The following is a 12,300-nucleotide window of genomic DNA, read 5'->3' as shown; positions in this document are numbered from 1 at the left end:
ATTTTCTTTTCAATGACCAGGAGCATCTGTAGTACTTTTCATATAGAAGAGGACTCCGATGCCCCATGAACTTGCTCTGATTTTCATTCAGGCAAAGAAAATAGTCATACCTTCTCCACTCTCATAAGAAACAAATAGAGTTTTTTTTTTTCATGTTTGTTTTGTTTTTTAATTGTAGTGTAATGCATGAATCTTGCTTGATCAACCTACTGGCTGGTGATAAGTATTGTTTTTTAAAATCAATACCTGATTTTCTTGCTAAGTTTTGTATTGTTTGAATATATGTAATTTATTTTACTCCACTGAATCTTTAATCCATGGAAAAGTTAATTCCTTTTTCTTGTCTGTGCTAAGTCTTTGTTTATGCGCTTAATCACTTCCTTAAGATAAATTCTTACAGGTAATTGGACTTGATCAAAGATCGTGTTTTGATATGATTACCAATTTTCTTGTCAGAGATTGTGCTCATTAATATTCTTTCCACAATATGCCAGAGCTCTTTAAGATTCCCATTGATTGTTATCAAGCATTGTCTTGTACTAAATATTTGGACTGTGTCAAGTGGTCTGCCAGGCTGTTGCTTTGGGCATATAAGTGAAATTAGGATGGATGTATGGCAAGCAACTGAAAATGTAACAATGGTAATGTGAATGTTTATCTTTTTTAGTTTATAAAATTGTGTGATTATTTGATGTTATTGTAAATAATTATATGTTACAAATAATTATATGGTACAAATAATTGTAGGCTATAAAGAATTGCACATTACAAATACATAATTATGTTAATTATATATTTACATTTATATTATATTTATAGTACATTATATCCACATACCTTAGTGTAAGGCTATTTGAACTGTGATGTGTCTGAAGTGTCTGAGGATCTTGTGAAAATATACATTTTGCTGCAGTAGGTCTGGGTTGCCACCTGAGAATCTGTATTCTAGCAAGCTCCTGGATAGCACCAATTATGGGGGCCTGGAGATGACATTTCCAATACCTAGACTTAGTTTGTCTTAATTCCATAGTGATCTAACCAAATGATTTTTTTCCCTAGATTGAACCCAGGACCTTGTCCATGTTAAACAAGAACTCTACCACTGTGCTACAACCCCCTAACCCTCAATCTTATAAATCATCCACCTACACATATATCAACCTTATTATCCATTCACTCCTGTTCACTATTCATTTACACACTCATGGATGGGCACCACTATGCCCATCCATGCACCCACCTGTCTACCTAACCATTTACCTACCCACCCACCCACCACGAGCCCATCTCCACCATTACGCATCAGCTATACCACCTATTCTAAACACCACATGAGAGTACTTGCCACCTGTCAAGCGATATTCCTAGGGTTGAACAATCAATCACCATTTATTGAGTGTTTTCTAATCACTCGATACTGTTCTAGATGCAGCAGATAAAGCTGTAAATAAGCTATGGTCCCTGACCTCATGGGCTTTGTCATGTGTTCTCAAGAACAATTGTCAGGAGGGGCTCATTTGAGATCTCTTCCAAAAAAGAGGCAGAAGAATTCAGGTGGTTCCTAGAGAGGAACCAAGTGTGTGTGGGGCTCTCCAGTTAAACAATCTATGGTTTCTACCATCAGCATGTCCATTGTAATGCAAATATTGTTCAACAAAACACTAAAACTTGGTGCAAACACACTAAAAGGAGTTTGTTGGTTGTCTCAGTCCTGCAAGCTTGGTGGTATGGACCATATTCTTTCTTTACTATTTCTTTCCTAGATCCTAGCATTTTATGTATTTTGTCTTAGAGCAAAGCAGCCAGAATCATTTTCTTTACCTACTTTGTATGTGGGGCTTGGCTGAGGGGCATGTGATGAAGATCTCTGACCTGACTTGGTATTGGTCAACAGTAAATGTTTAATAAATAATGAATATGGCCTTCTTCCTCTGCAGTTTTCTTGGTAATATTGGGAAGGTGCTTTATCAAAGGTTGCCACTAGATGTCACTATTGTCACATTTGTTAATCCTATTACCCAGACTTCAGGCTCAACACTCCTCCACAAAGGTTCTTTAAATTGAACACACAAATATGCTCACTTTATAATGAGTTATAATGAGTGGGACTTGAATTCAGGGTCTCATGCTTGCTAGGCAGCAAGGCATCACTTGATGCAAGACCTAAAAGATATATATATATATATATATATATATATATATATATAAACACACCTGGGACCGTATACACATGCATACATACATATGTATACATGAAACATATTTGTAATCATGAGGCTGTTAGAGGGAATCCAAAGCGGGGGCGGTGGAAAAAAGAGAGTGCTGGAGTTGAACGCTACTAAATTGCATCTGTGAATGAAGATAGTAAATTAAACTCATTGAAAGCTGTTGAATGTGGGAGGGAAAGTAAGAGTAAGTAGTCAATGGTATTGAAGTATTGTGTATGCATGTATGAAATACCATGGTGAAACTCCTTTGAACCATTACCTTACGCTTGAAAAATAAATGACAGGAAGTGTAAAGCAGGTCCTGTTTGGGATGTAGGTACTAGTGGTCAGGGAGGGTGAAGGGAGGGTACATATGATCAAAATACTTTATAAGTGTGAAAATGGAACTTGGTTCCTCGAGATTGGTTTGGAGGGGGCTTGGGGGGGTAGTGATGGAAGAGTTGTATCTGATCAAGGTACATTGTGTATAAATATGGACGTGTCAAAACAAACCCTTTTATTTTTGATTGCACACATATATTTCACAATACAGTTTCACACGGAATGCTAAGAGTACTTTTCTTCATATTTTACAGAAGGGCTTGAAACGTGGACTTTCTAATAATATTCATACTATAGTACATCCAAATCTAACTCCTAAATAGTTGTGTTAAAAATTTTCAGAATTTAAAGGCTTCATGGCAAAAATCAGGGGAGGAAGAAGTATCTAAGTATCTTATTTTACATAAGTGGCTGAAAAATAAATTGGAGAAAGTAAATAGGATTTAGTAAGGTCTCATCCGGCCTGAAGGAGGCGGTGCTCGGTTGGGAGGGGTAATGGCTATGTCTAAATAATCGCCTATCTGGAACTTCTGCGACTGAAGTGTCAAGGAGTCGTCTGTCCCCTTTCTGCCAGACATGGTGCTCTTTTAAGATCCATAAAAACAATTGCAAAATTGAAGTGTGTACCCTTCTTTCTAGCTTCTGGGTAGACTTCTTTTACTAAACTAGTCAGTTCTTTCAAGGTTGCATCCACCCAGGTGTAGATCTGCAGCTCGCTGGACGGCACGTTTCCGTGGGAGAACTCGTCCATGCGGTGGTGGCGGCCGTGGTTGGTGGTGAACACCCGCAGCAGCAGCGGGCAAGTCTTCTCACGATCGATTGGCTTCTCAGGCTCCTTCTTGATCTCCTCCTGGGTAACGCCATCTTCCTTCTTCGGCCTGGGAGCTGATCGCCGTGACCTCCGACCCCAGCAGGCTTGAGCCTCCAAACCCTTTTTTTTTTTTGTACAACTAATTAGAGAAGGAGGCAAGAGAACTGGAAGCATTGTCAGAGATGGTGATGATGATGATGTGGCCATAGAAGCAGAGGCTGGAGTGACCTGGCTTTGAAGATGGGAGGGGCCACACTCAAAGGAATGTAGGCGTCCTCTAGAAGCTTGAAAAGTCAAGAAAACATGATTTCTGGGGCCTCCAGATAGAAATAGCCTTGCCAGCACCTTCAGTTTAGCCCCAAGGATACCATTTTGGATGTCGGACCTCCAGAACTGTAAGGTGATAACCTTGTGTGCGAAGTCACTGAGTTTGTGATAATTTGTGACAGCAGCAACCGGAAATGGAACACACTGACCAAAACCTAGAGGAAGGGAAGAGTTGCCATATTGAGATCAAGGGTTAGAGAAAGACAGTTCTACTTGTGGAAGAAGTAGGGTGCTGGCCGATGGAAGAGTTGCCCATAAAGACAAATTACTCACACAGCAGCTTACACACATTTGGTTTATGTAGCTTCTGTGGGTCAAGACTTTGGAAATGGCTTTTCTGGATGCTTGTTAGCTCTCAGTCTCTCAAGAGGTCAAAATGTCGGGTGGGACTGCACTCATCTGACCGCTCACCTGGGACCAGAAGCTCACTTAAATGATGTTGTACGCACATGGCTGTAGGTAGAAGGCCTCAGTCCTTACCCTCTGGCATGCTTCGCAGGAGGCTCAAGTGTCCTTACAACATGGCAGCCAACTCCTTTGAGAGTGGACGATCCAAGACGGAGGTCATAGTCAAGGAGAGGGAAATTAGTGTGCACCTCTTATAGGAAAGTGTCAAAAAATTTGTGTGGATGCATTTAATTATTTCTATTTTGTGGGGCTGGGGTTTGAACCCAGGACCTCACACACAATCAGCAAGTGATCATTCACTGAGCCACATCCCTAGCCCCACATATTTTAAAACGATCATACATTATGTCTCTCTCCTTTTGCTTCTCCTTAAAATTTTTTTCCATGAAAAAAATTTCCATGAAGAAATGTACATCCAGAGCTGAAACCCAACAAATATGAATAAAAAAGCTTAAATATTCAACTAGACCATATATAGAAAAATTCAGCCTAATTTAGTTTATTGAATACATTGAAGCCTTGATTCAATCAACTTAGGAGTTATAATCTTAAGCCAAAGGAATGAAGCTCTTAATGGAAATTCTGTCATTACCAGCTTGGCATAGAATAGTGTTTTTTTTTTTTTTTTAAATAAACTTGCAATTTTTAGAATAGTTTTAGAATCACAGAAAAGTTTCTAAGTTTCTAAGAGTTAGTGTAATGTACACCATACCCATTTTTCCTTACTGTTAACATCTTACCTTATACTTATCACAACTAATGAACCAATATGGAACACTTATTAATTAAAGTCTGTCATTTATTTGGATTTCCTTAGTGGTATGCATGTGTGTGTGTGTGGGTGTGTGTGCGCGTGTGCGCTGCTGTTCTTGCGGCTTGAACACAGATCTGGGCACTGTCCCTGAGCTATTGTGCTCAAAGCTAGTGCTCTACCACTTGAGCCACAGCTCTACTCCTGGCTTTTTTTGGGTGGTTAGTTGGAGATGAGAGTTTTACGGACTTTTGTGATTCTCAGATCTCAGCTTCTTTGAGAAGCTACCATTACAGGCTGGGGTCACCCATGCTCAGCTGGATTTCCTTAGGTTTGAGCTATTGTTCTTTTTCTTTTTTTTCTGGAACAATACATCTTTTTCAGAATACTATACAATTTTGGCATCTTACCAGTATCAAGGCTTTTTTTTTTTTTTTTGAAAACAACTAGATGTGGAGGAGAGAGCAAACAACTCTGGATGGATTTAGATTAGAACCTTGCCTCCGTCACAGATAGCTGAGGGTTCTTGCTCCTGTTACTCCTTCTTTACCTTAGTTTTATCATCCATAAAGTGGGCACAGTTTCACATCATAGAATTGCTGGGAAGATTAAACAAATTCATGTATGTGAAGTACCTTACATGGACCAGCCAGCCAGGGGATAGTTAGCTATTGTGGTGCCAATCTCAGAGCTTTGTGAAGTCCGTGGACCCAGAACAAGTCACCTGTTGCACAGTATATTAACTGCAGGTTCTCTATCTGGGACTAAGGGATAGGACATACCCTGAGTCTTGAAGGGTAGAGGACAGTGTGATGAAAGAAGGGCCCAGGCAATGGGAAGAACCTGTCATGGGAAGAGGAGGTAGTGTCCTGGCACTGTTGGCACTGGCAGGCTGTCTGGCGGTTTTGGCGTGTGGCTGGCAGCTGGTTGGGGTGCAGTGGGAAGCTCCTCCTTTTCTCTCAGGGCAATGGGGAGACATTGGAATTCTATCCCCAAGGGAAGGGAAACTCCCCTGGACAGATCAGTGGCTGGAGAAAAGGATTGGATGGAGAAGCCCTTGAACAGAGGCCATGGGGGCTGGAGGCTTTTCCATTGCTCAGCTTTGCAGGTGATCCATGGTGTGAAACTGAGCATTGGAGGTGAGAGGGACACAGATAGACTCATAGAGTGGCTAACAGTAGTGGAGCCTGGCAGAAGGCAGGCAATCACGGAGAGGAAGGCTGTATCGGCTTCTTGAGGCGGCCCTCAGACATCAGCACACCTCAATCCCACAATGCTAGTTGGACAGCTTTGCCTGCTGCATTGTAAAGATCAATAGAGTGAGCTGCCTAGATTACAGAAATCACAGTGAAGCAGCAATTCTTGCACAGAAGTAGAGGGAAATTGAAATAAGGATACTGGCTGGCTCTAACTGCCACCATCTTGGCCACGTGATGGATGATGGGGAATTGGGTTTAACCAGCACCGTCTTGTCTTCATGGTAGAGGCAGGGCAGTTACAATCCCAGGTGATCAGCATGCCTGAATTCCTAGAGGCAGGGGCAGGGACTTGGGTGATAGGTTACTGGTCCTGTCTGTCCTGTGCCTTGAACTCATGAGACTCTTGAGTTTCCTGTGACCCTGTCCCCTGATCCTGACCCTAACCCTATTTAGGCCTAGACCAGCTCAGGTGCCATTATGCCATGCCTCCTGTCTTGTGTCTCCTGGCTCTCCTTCGGTCATCAAGGCATGCCACTTCGGCTCTCTGTTGGAGTTGATCTGGTTTGTTGGTCTTGTTTCTATGCTTTTTCTTTCCTCTCCTGCTTTCATGGCTCAGTGTTCTAACACTGAGTGTATTCATAGGGCTGCAGGGCTTTGTGACAAGAATCCACCCTTAGACTCTGGCTCTCCCATAAAGACTCCCAATTCGACTTCTCAGAATATGGCTTCTCTGTTTCTTGTGACTGAGTTCCTGTACAACAAAATGAAACTCACAGGGCTTCTGTGCAAAATCATGAGTGCTGAAATTTTAAGACTGCTAACCTTACTTGGAATAAACTTATAGAAAGTCTCTGCTTTTTCACAATAGCACAATGAATGCGTTAATCCTCATGTGATTTACTGAATCTATGAATAAGCCCAGTTTAGAGATGAGGAAATGAAAACAAATTGATGTCAGGAACACATAGCGGAGTACTGTGATTGCCAGAGGATCCAGAGGTGGCTGGGCTCAGGCTTAGGAGACCGTGGTGGCTTCCATTGAAGCTTCTGTAGCTGGCTCTGCGGTAGAGGTCAGGGGCTGTGATTGCGAAGGGTGGCAAAGGTAGCAAGGAGGGGAATAGAGAGGGTGGATAATGGGTAACAAGAAAACACAGGTTAGTGGAGTTCTGGTGGCTCACGCCTGTAATCCTAGCTACTCAGGAGGCTGAGATCTGAGGATCGGGGTTCAAAGCCAGCCTGGGCAGGAAAGTCTGTGAGACTCTTATCTCCAATAAACCACCAGAAAACCAGAAGTGGTGCTGTGGCTCAAGTGATAGAGTGCTCGCTTTGAGCTGAAGAGCTGAGGGACAACGCTAAGGCCCAGAGTTCAAGTCCCATGACCAAAAAAAAAAAAAAAAAAAAAAGATTAAAAAAAGGTAAGAAGAATAACTTCAAACAACATATTTAGGTGATTATAATTCACAATCTGTTATATATTTTATATACCACTAGAAAAGAGGAATTAGGTTCCTACATGAATATGTGGTAAATTATTAACATGTATATTATGCTAATTAGCCTGATTTAATAATTATACATTGTGCACTTGTGTAATGATTAAGTCAGAGTAATTAACCTAATTACCGTGTGCTGTAATTATGTATAATTGTACTCCATGAAGCTGTGTAATTTTACTCATCAATTGAAAATTTAAGCTGGATGAAATGGCTCATGCTTGTTATTCTAGTTACTCAGGAGGCTGAGATCTGAGGATCACAATTTGAGGCCAGCCCATGATAAGATTCCATGTCAATCAATAAAAAGTTGATCCTGAAAGTACATACAGATCATTATCTCAGCCAAGAAACATAATTAGAAAAATCATGGTTCAAGCCATCCCAAGGAAAAGGTAAGACCTTATCTCAAAAATAATGAAACCAGGGCTGGGAAGGTGGCTCAGTGGTAGAGTGCTTTCCTTACATGTATGAGGCCCTGGGTTTGATACCTCAGCACCACATAAGCAGAAAAAGCCGGAAGTGGCGCTGTGGTTCAAATGGTAGAGTGCTAGCCTTGAGCTGAAGAGCTCAGGGACAGCGCCCAGCCCAGAACTCAGGCCCCACGACTGACCAAAAAAATAATGAAACCAAAAAGGGCTGGAGGCATGTTCACACGGTATAGTACCTGCTTATCAAGAGTAAAGCCTTGAATTCAAACCCCAGTTAATCTTTCTGCTAAGGTAGTAAGAAAGAAAATATCCACACCATAAAGTCTATGAAACATCTGCTCCAAAAGATCCATAAAAAGAAGGTTTAATTTTTTTCCCCCTCCAAGAAAACTCTCTGTAAAGTCATTTAAATGGCAAGCACCAGCTCTGGAATGTTCTTCTTGGTCAGACGGGTCACGTTAATATTTGTTTTGGCGAATCAGATCTAAAACCTTTCTCTTTCAACAGCCATTGGAATTTTGAAGAAAAAGTTCTATAAATGTATCTAAAGACTCAAGAGCTTAATTTGGATTGATAGAGTCAAGAGCTTAATAAAATAGCATTTTTTCTGTGAGTCAACAATAGCTTTGAGTTTTTTTAAGTATATATTTTTTATTGAAATATACTGTACAGAGGGGTTACTGTTACATGAGTAAGGTAATGAGTACATTTTCTATTGAGCATTGTTACCTCCTCCTTTGTTTTTCCCCTACCATCCCTTCCTACCCCACCTCCCCAACTCCTCCCCACCCCACCACCCCGAAGATTGTAAAGTTCTTTTTCAACATAGTGTCCTGTACATCTCATTGTTACAATGGGTCAAACTGTATCCTTATTTCAGCCTTTTGTTATTTCCCTTCCCCTCCCCAGATTGGAAAACTGTATAAACAAAATGCAGGACACCAGAATCAAATACAGTGAAAACAGAGGTTATACCACGGGGGAAGAACATACAAAAGAAACAAAAAAATCACATAGTACATTATAAATACATTAAAAACAACAGCAAGAAAGATAAAACCTCTTGTGTTCCTATCTTGGGGTTCATTTCACTTAGCATCATCTTATATGGTCATATGTACCTTAGCGGTGAGATTTGGCATTGTAATTGTTCAAATGATAACTTACCAGATAGAATTTATTTATTTCTTTTCTGTTTTTGAGGCAGGACCTCATTATGAACCCAGGCTAGCATGAAACTCTCCACCAGAATTTCATCTTTATCAGTTTGTGAGTATGCATTACATCCTAGATCCTTCCCATTGAACCACGTGAGAGCATCTTTGAAAATAGACGCTATTTCCTCCTCTTCCTTCCCCCCTTTCTCTCCCCATTTCTTCTTCCTTCCTTCTCCCCAGCCTGTACTTGCTCAACTTACTTGCTAGGCTGGCACTCTACCACCTGAACCACATTTCTGACCCATTTTTTGCTAGTTATTTTGGAGATGGAGTCTTTTGGGCTTTGCTACCCTAGCTAGCTATGAACTACAGTCCTCTGGATTCAGCCTACTGAGTAGCGAGAGTTGTAGGCACAAGCCACCCTGCGAAGGCAGGTTCTATTCTCTCTTCTCAGTAGATGGTGCTTAATAGATGGCTGGGATCAAGGGGATCCTGGGTCTGTTCTGGATTCTGCCTTTGTCAATCCCAGTGAAGTTCTGTGATCTTCCCAATGCATTATTTTCTTGTAAGTTAAGTGAAAAGGGATAATGGAGGATCTCTCTCTCTCTTTCTCTCTCTCTCTCTCTCTAGATTCTTCTGGGTTAAAAGTTTACCAGGTCTATCATTCCGGATGGCTGTTCTGTTCCTTCTTCTGCAGCTCCTTCTCTTTGGGAAGGGTGTGCTGGCCAAGAGCGGAGGCTGCAGCCCGCACTGGCCTCACTGGCTCCCGTCAGCCCTCTGGCCTGCATGGTCAGTCTTCAGTTTCTCTCAGGCTACAGCTGCTGCTCAATCATCTGCTGGTTTTTTCTACTCCTAAGAGACAGAGAAAGGCACTGGGGCTTTGTGAAGTCCGTCATGAGTTACGAACGCCTTGTGACCCCTAGTAGATTTATTTGACCAGATGATTATTATTCTTACTACTATTATCATTAACTGGCTTGTTTGCAATTACTTTCGTAGGACATGTGTGTAATTTCAACTTGAGAGACCGACCCTCTGAGAGCCATGACTAAGTGAGTTGCATGCATTCAAAGGTCACTTGTAGTTGCTTAATGTCTTGTCATATGTCATCTTCGGATCTTTTTGTTTTTATCGTTTTGATCGATAATAATTTATTAATTTTAAAATGTGAGAGACGGAAATTGAGAAATGGCAAAACTATTTATGGTCCCTGTAAGCAGCTGGCTCATGTTAGCAACCAACATTCTAAACATATTGTGTTAAAATCCCAATCCTTTGCTCTGGGTTTTAATGACTTGGAATTCATTGAACCGGAGGCACCCTGGATTTTGTTTCCTGCTGAGATTCGGTCATGGTGACATTCTGACTTGGCAGTGTGAGCGTCGCTCTGCTGAGTCATGTTTCTCTTAACTCCGTCCAGGTCTCCACAAACCTAACAACTAGAATTTGGTCACTTTGCAGGTGTCTGGAAATGTTCCAGGACCTATTGCTAAGGAAAGAGACCAACTATAAACTTTCTGCTTTAAAGAGATGCAAAGAGACTCCCCCCCCCCCACGAGGGGCCCTTATTTCTGGTGATGTGGGTATTTAATGTGCAGTCTCAATAAAGATCAGTTCTGAGGCGAGAGTTGATAGCTTAAGTTCTAAGCACTTAATGTGAATTTTTCTCAGTTAACTCTCAAGGTACCCTTTAGAGGTAATTGCTAGCCCCGGTCCTATTTTCTGGTGAGAGTTGGTTAGGGAACTTGGCTGAAGGCATTTGTTAGTAAGTGGTGAGCCAAGGTGTGAACTCTGGGCAGGGGAGAGGCTCTGATGTCAGGACCTGTGTTATTATTAGCTATGAATCATTTTAAGTGAAAATGAGTCTAGTCCTTGGCCACCCACGTCAGGAAGCCACCTGGGAGTTAGGTAAAGCAGATTATGGCAGGAAAGAGGGAAAAGTATGTCAGGGACCAGTCAGATGGAAGAAGGGAGTCTCCTAAAGAAATTCACTCACAAATAAACTTAGGAAACTGGCACAATGAACTTACCCCTACTTTGTACCATACTCGGTGGAGCAAAATCCCTAAATAAAATGATTATTTTGTTCTGTAGACAAAGGGGCAAAGTAAAATGATTATTTTGTTCTGTAGACAAAGGGGCAAAGTAAAATGATTATTTTGTTCTGTAGACAAAGGGGCAAAGTAAAATGATTATTTTGTTCTGTAGACAAAGGGGCAAAATAATAATTTTATTTAGGGATTTTGAACAAAGCAAGAAGGGTTTCCTTGACATTTTTCAGAAATATAAAAACTTTTTTTGAGATATATCCTCGAAACCCTAGGTCAAAAAGTGGCAGGGAAAGGAGTAATGGGAATGTAACACTAGATTGTAATTTCCTGTGTGTATATACTTGCTTAAAATATCTACAGATACAACTAAAGAGAACAGAAATGATGATAGAAAGTTGGATCAGATAGAATTCTTTTATGTCATCCTAAGGAATAATGCTTTTCATAATTAAACAAGGATTGTTTTGGTCACAGAGGAAAGAGGTCATGACATCTATTACGTTGGTACATGTAGAATGATGTGGTTCCTGGTGTGTGTGTGTGTGTGTGTGTGTGTGTGTGTGTATGTGTGTGTGTGTGTGTGTGTATGTGTGTGTGTGTGTGTGACAGCTGAATCATACTCCCAGCCCTTTTTGGCACTAGTATTTTCAGATAGGTTTTCAATTTTTGTCTTGGACCTGTCCCAGGACTTTTATCCTACTATTTTATGCTTTCTACCATGGCTAAATGATAGGTATAGGCTATCACACCATTTTCATTTTTTCCCATTGATTTATGGTTTTTCAGTTTTAGGTCTTACCTGTTTTCTGCTGTGGAATAACAAAATTTAATACTGTTTCCCCTTTGCACACGCCCTTTTATGTATATGCACTGTTCACACACATATTTTCCTCCCATAAACTCATAAAATACATATAACGAGTTTTTCCTACATCCTTTGTATTTATGATACTGATTGCCAGCTGGTAAGGATTGAATAGTGTCTCATTCATATAGTGAAGTTCTAATCCACCATGCAAAGAATGCTATGAAATTGGGTGTACTGAAGGTTGGTGTATATGTTTATGATTGCTATATCCTTATGATAGATTTGTCAATATTACAGTGACCTTTTCTTGTCCCT

The 12,300-nt window shown here is 40.9% G+C and overlaps 1 long non-coding RNA gene and 1 pseudogene across 1 annotated transcript in view; one reads left to right on the top strand and one right to left on the bottom strand.

The window, feature by feature from the left end:
• Nucleotides 1-2,970: 2,970 nt before the first annotated feature.
• On the bottom strand, nt 2,971-4,138 carry LOC138817119 (histone deacetylase complex subunit SAP18 pseudogene; annotated as a pseudogene).
• A 5,032-nt stretch (nt 4,139-9,170) lies between these two features.
• LOC138817270 (uncharacterized) overlaps nt 9,171-12,300 on the top strand; it is a 39,622-nt gene continuing 36,492 nt past the window's right edge. The window contains exons 1-2 of the long non-coding RNA XR_011368794.1: nt 9,171-9,238; nt 10,126-10,178. This is a non-coding gene — a long non-coding RNA (uncharacterized lncRNA). The remainder of the gene's footprint in view (nt 9,239-10,125; nt 10,179-12,300) is intronic.

This window comes from Dipodomys merriami, unplaced genomic scaffold (genome assembly GCF_024711535.1).
Source record: "Dipodomys merriami isolate MVZ:Mamm:240054 unplaced genomic scaffold, mDipMer1.0.p SCAF_7, whole genome shotgun sequence".
Lineage (NCBI taxonomy): Eukaryota > Metazoa > Chordata > Mammalia > Rodentia > Heteromyidae > Dipodomys > Dipodomys merriami.
The sequence above is the reverse complement of the archived record's forward strand: the minus strand, read 5'-3'. Positions and strand labels throughout refer to the sequence as shown.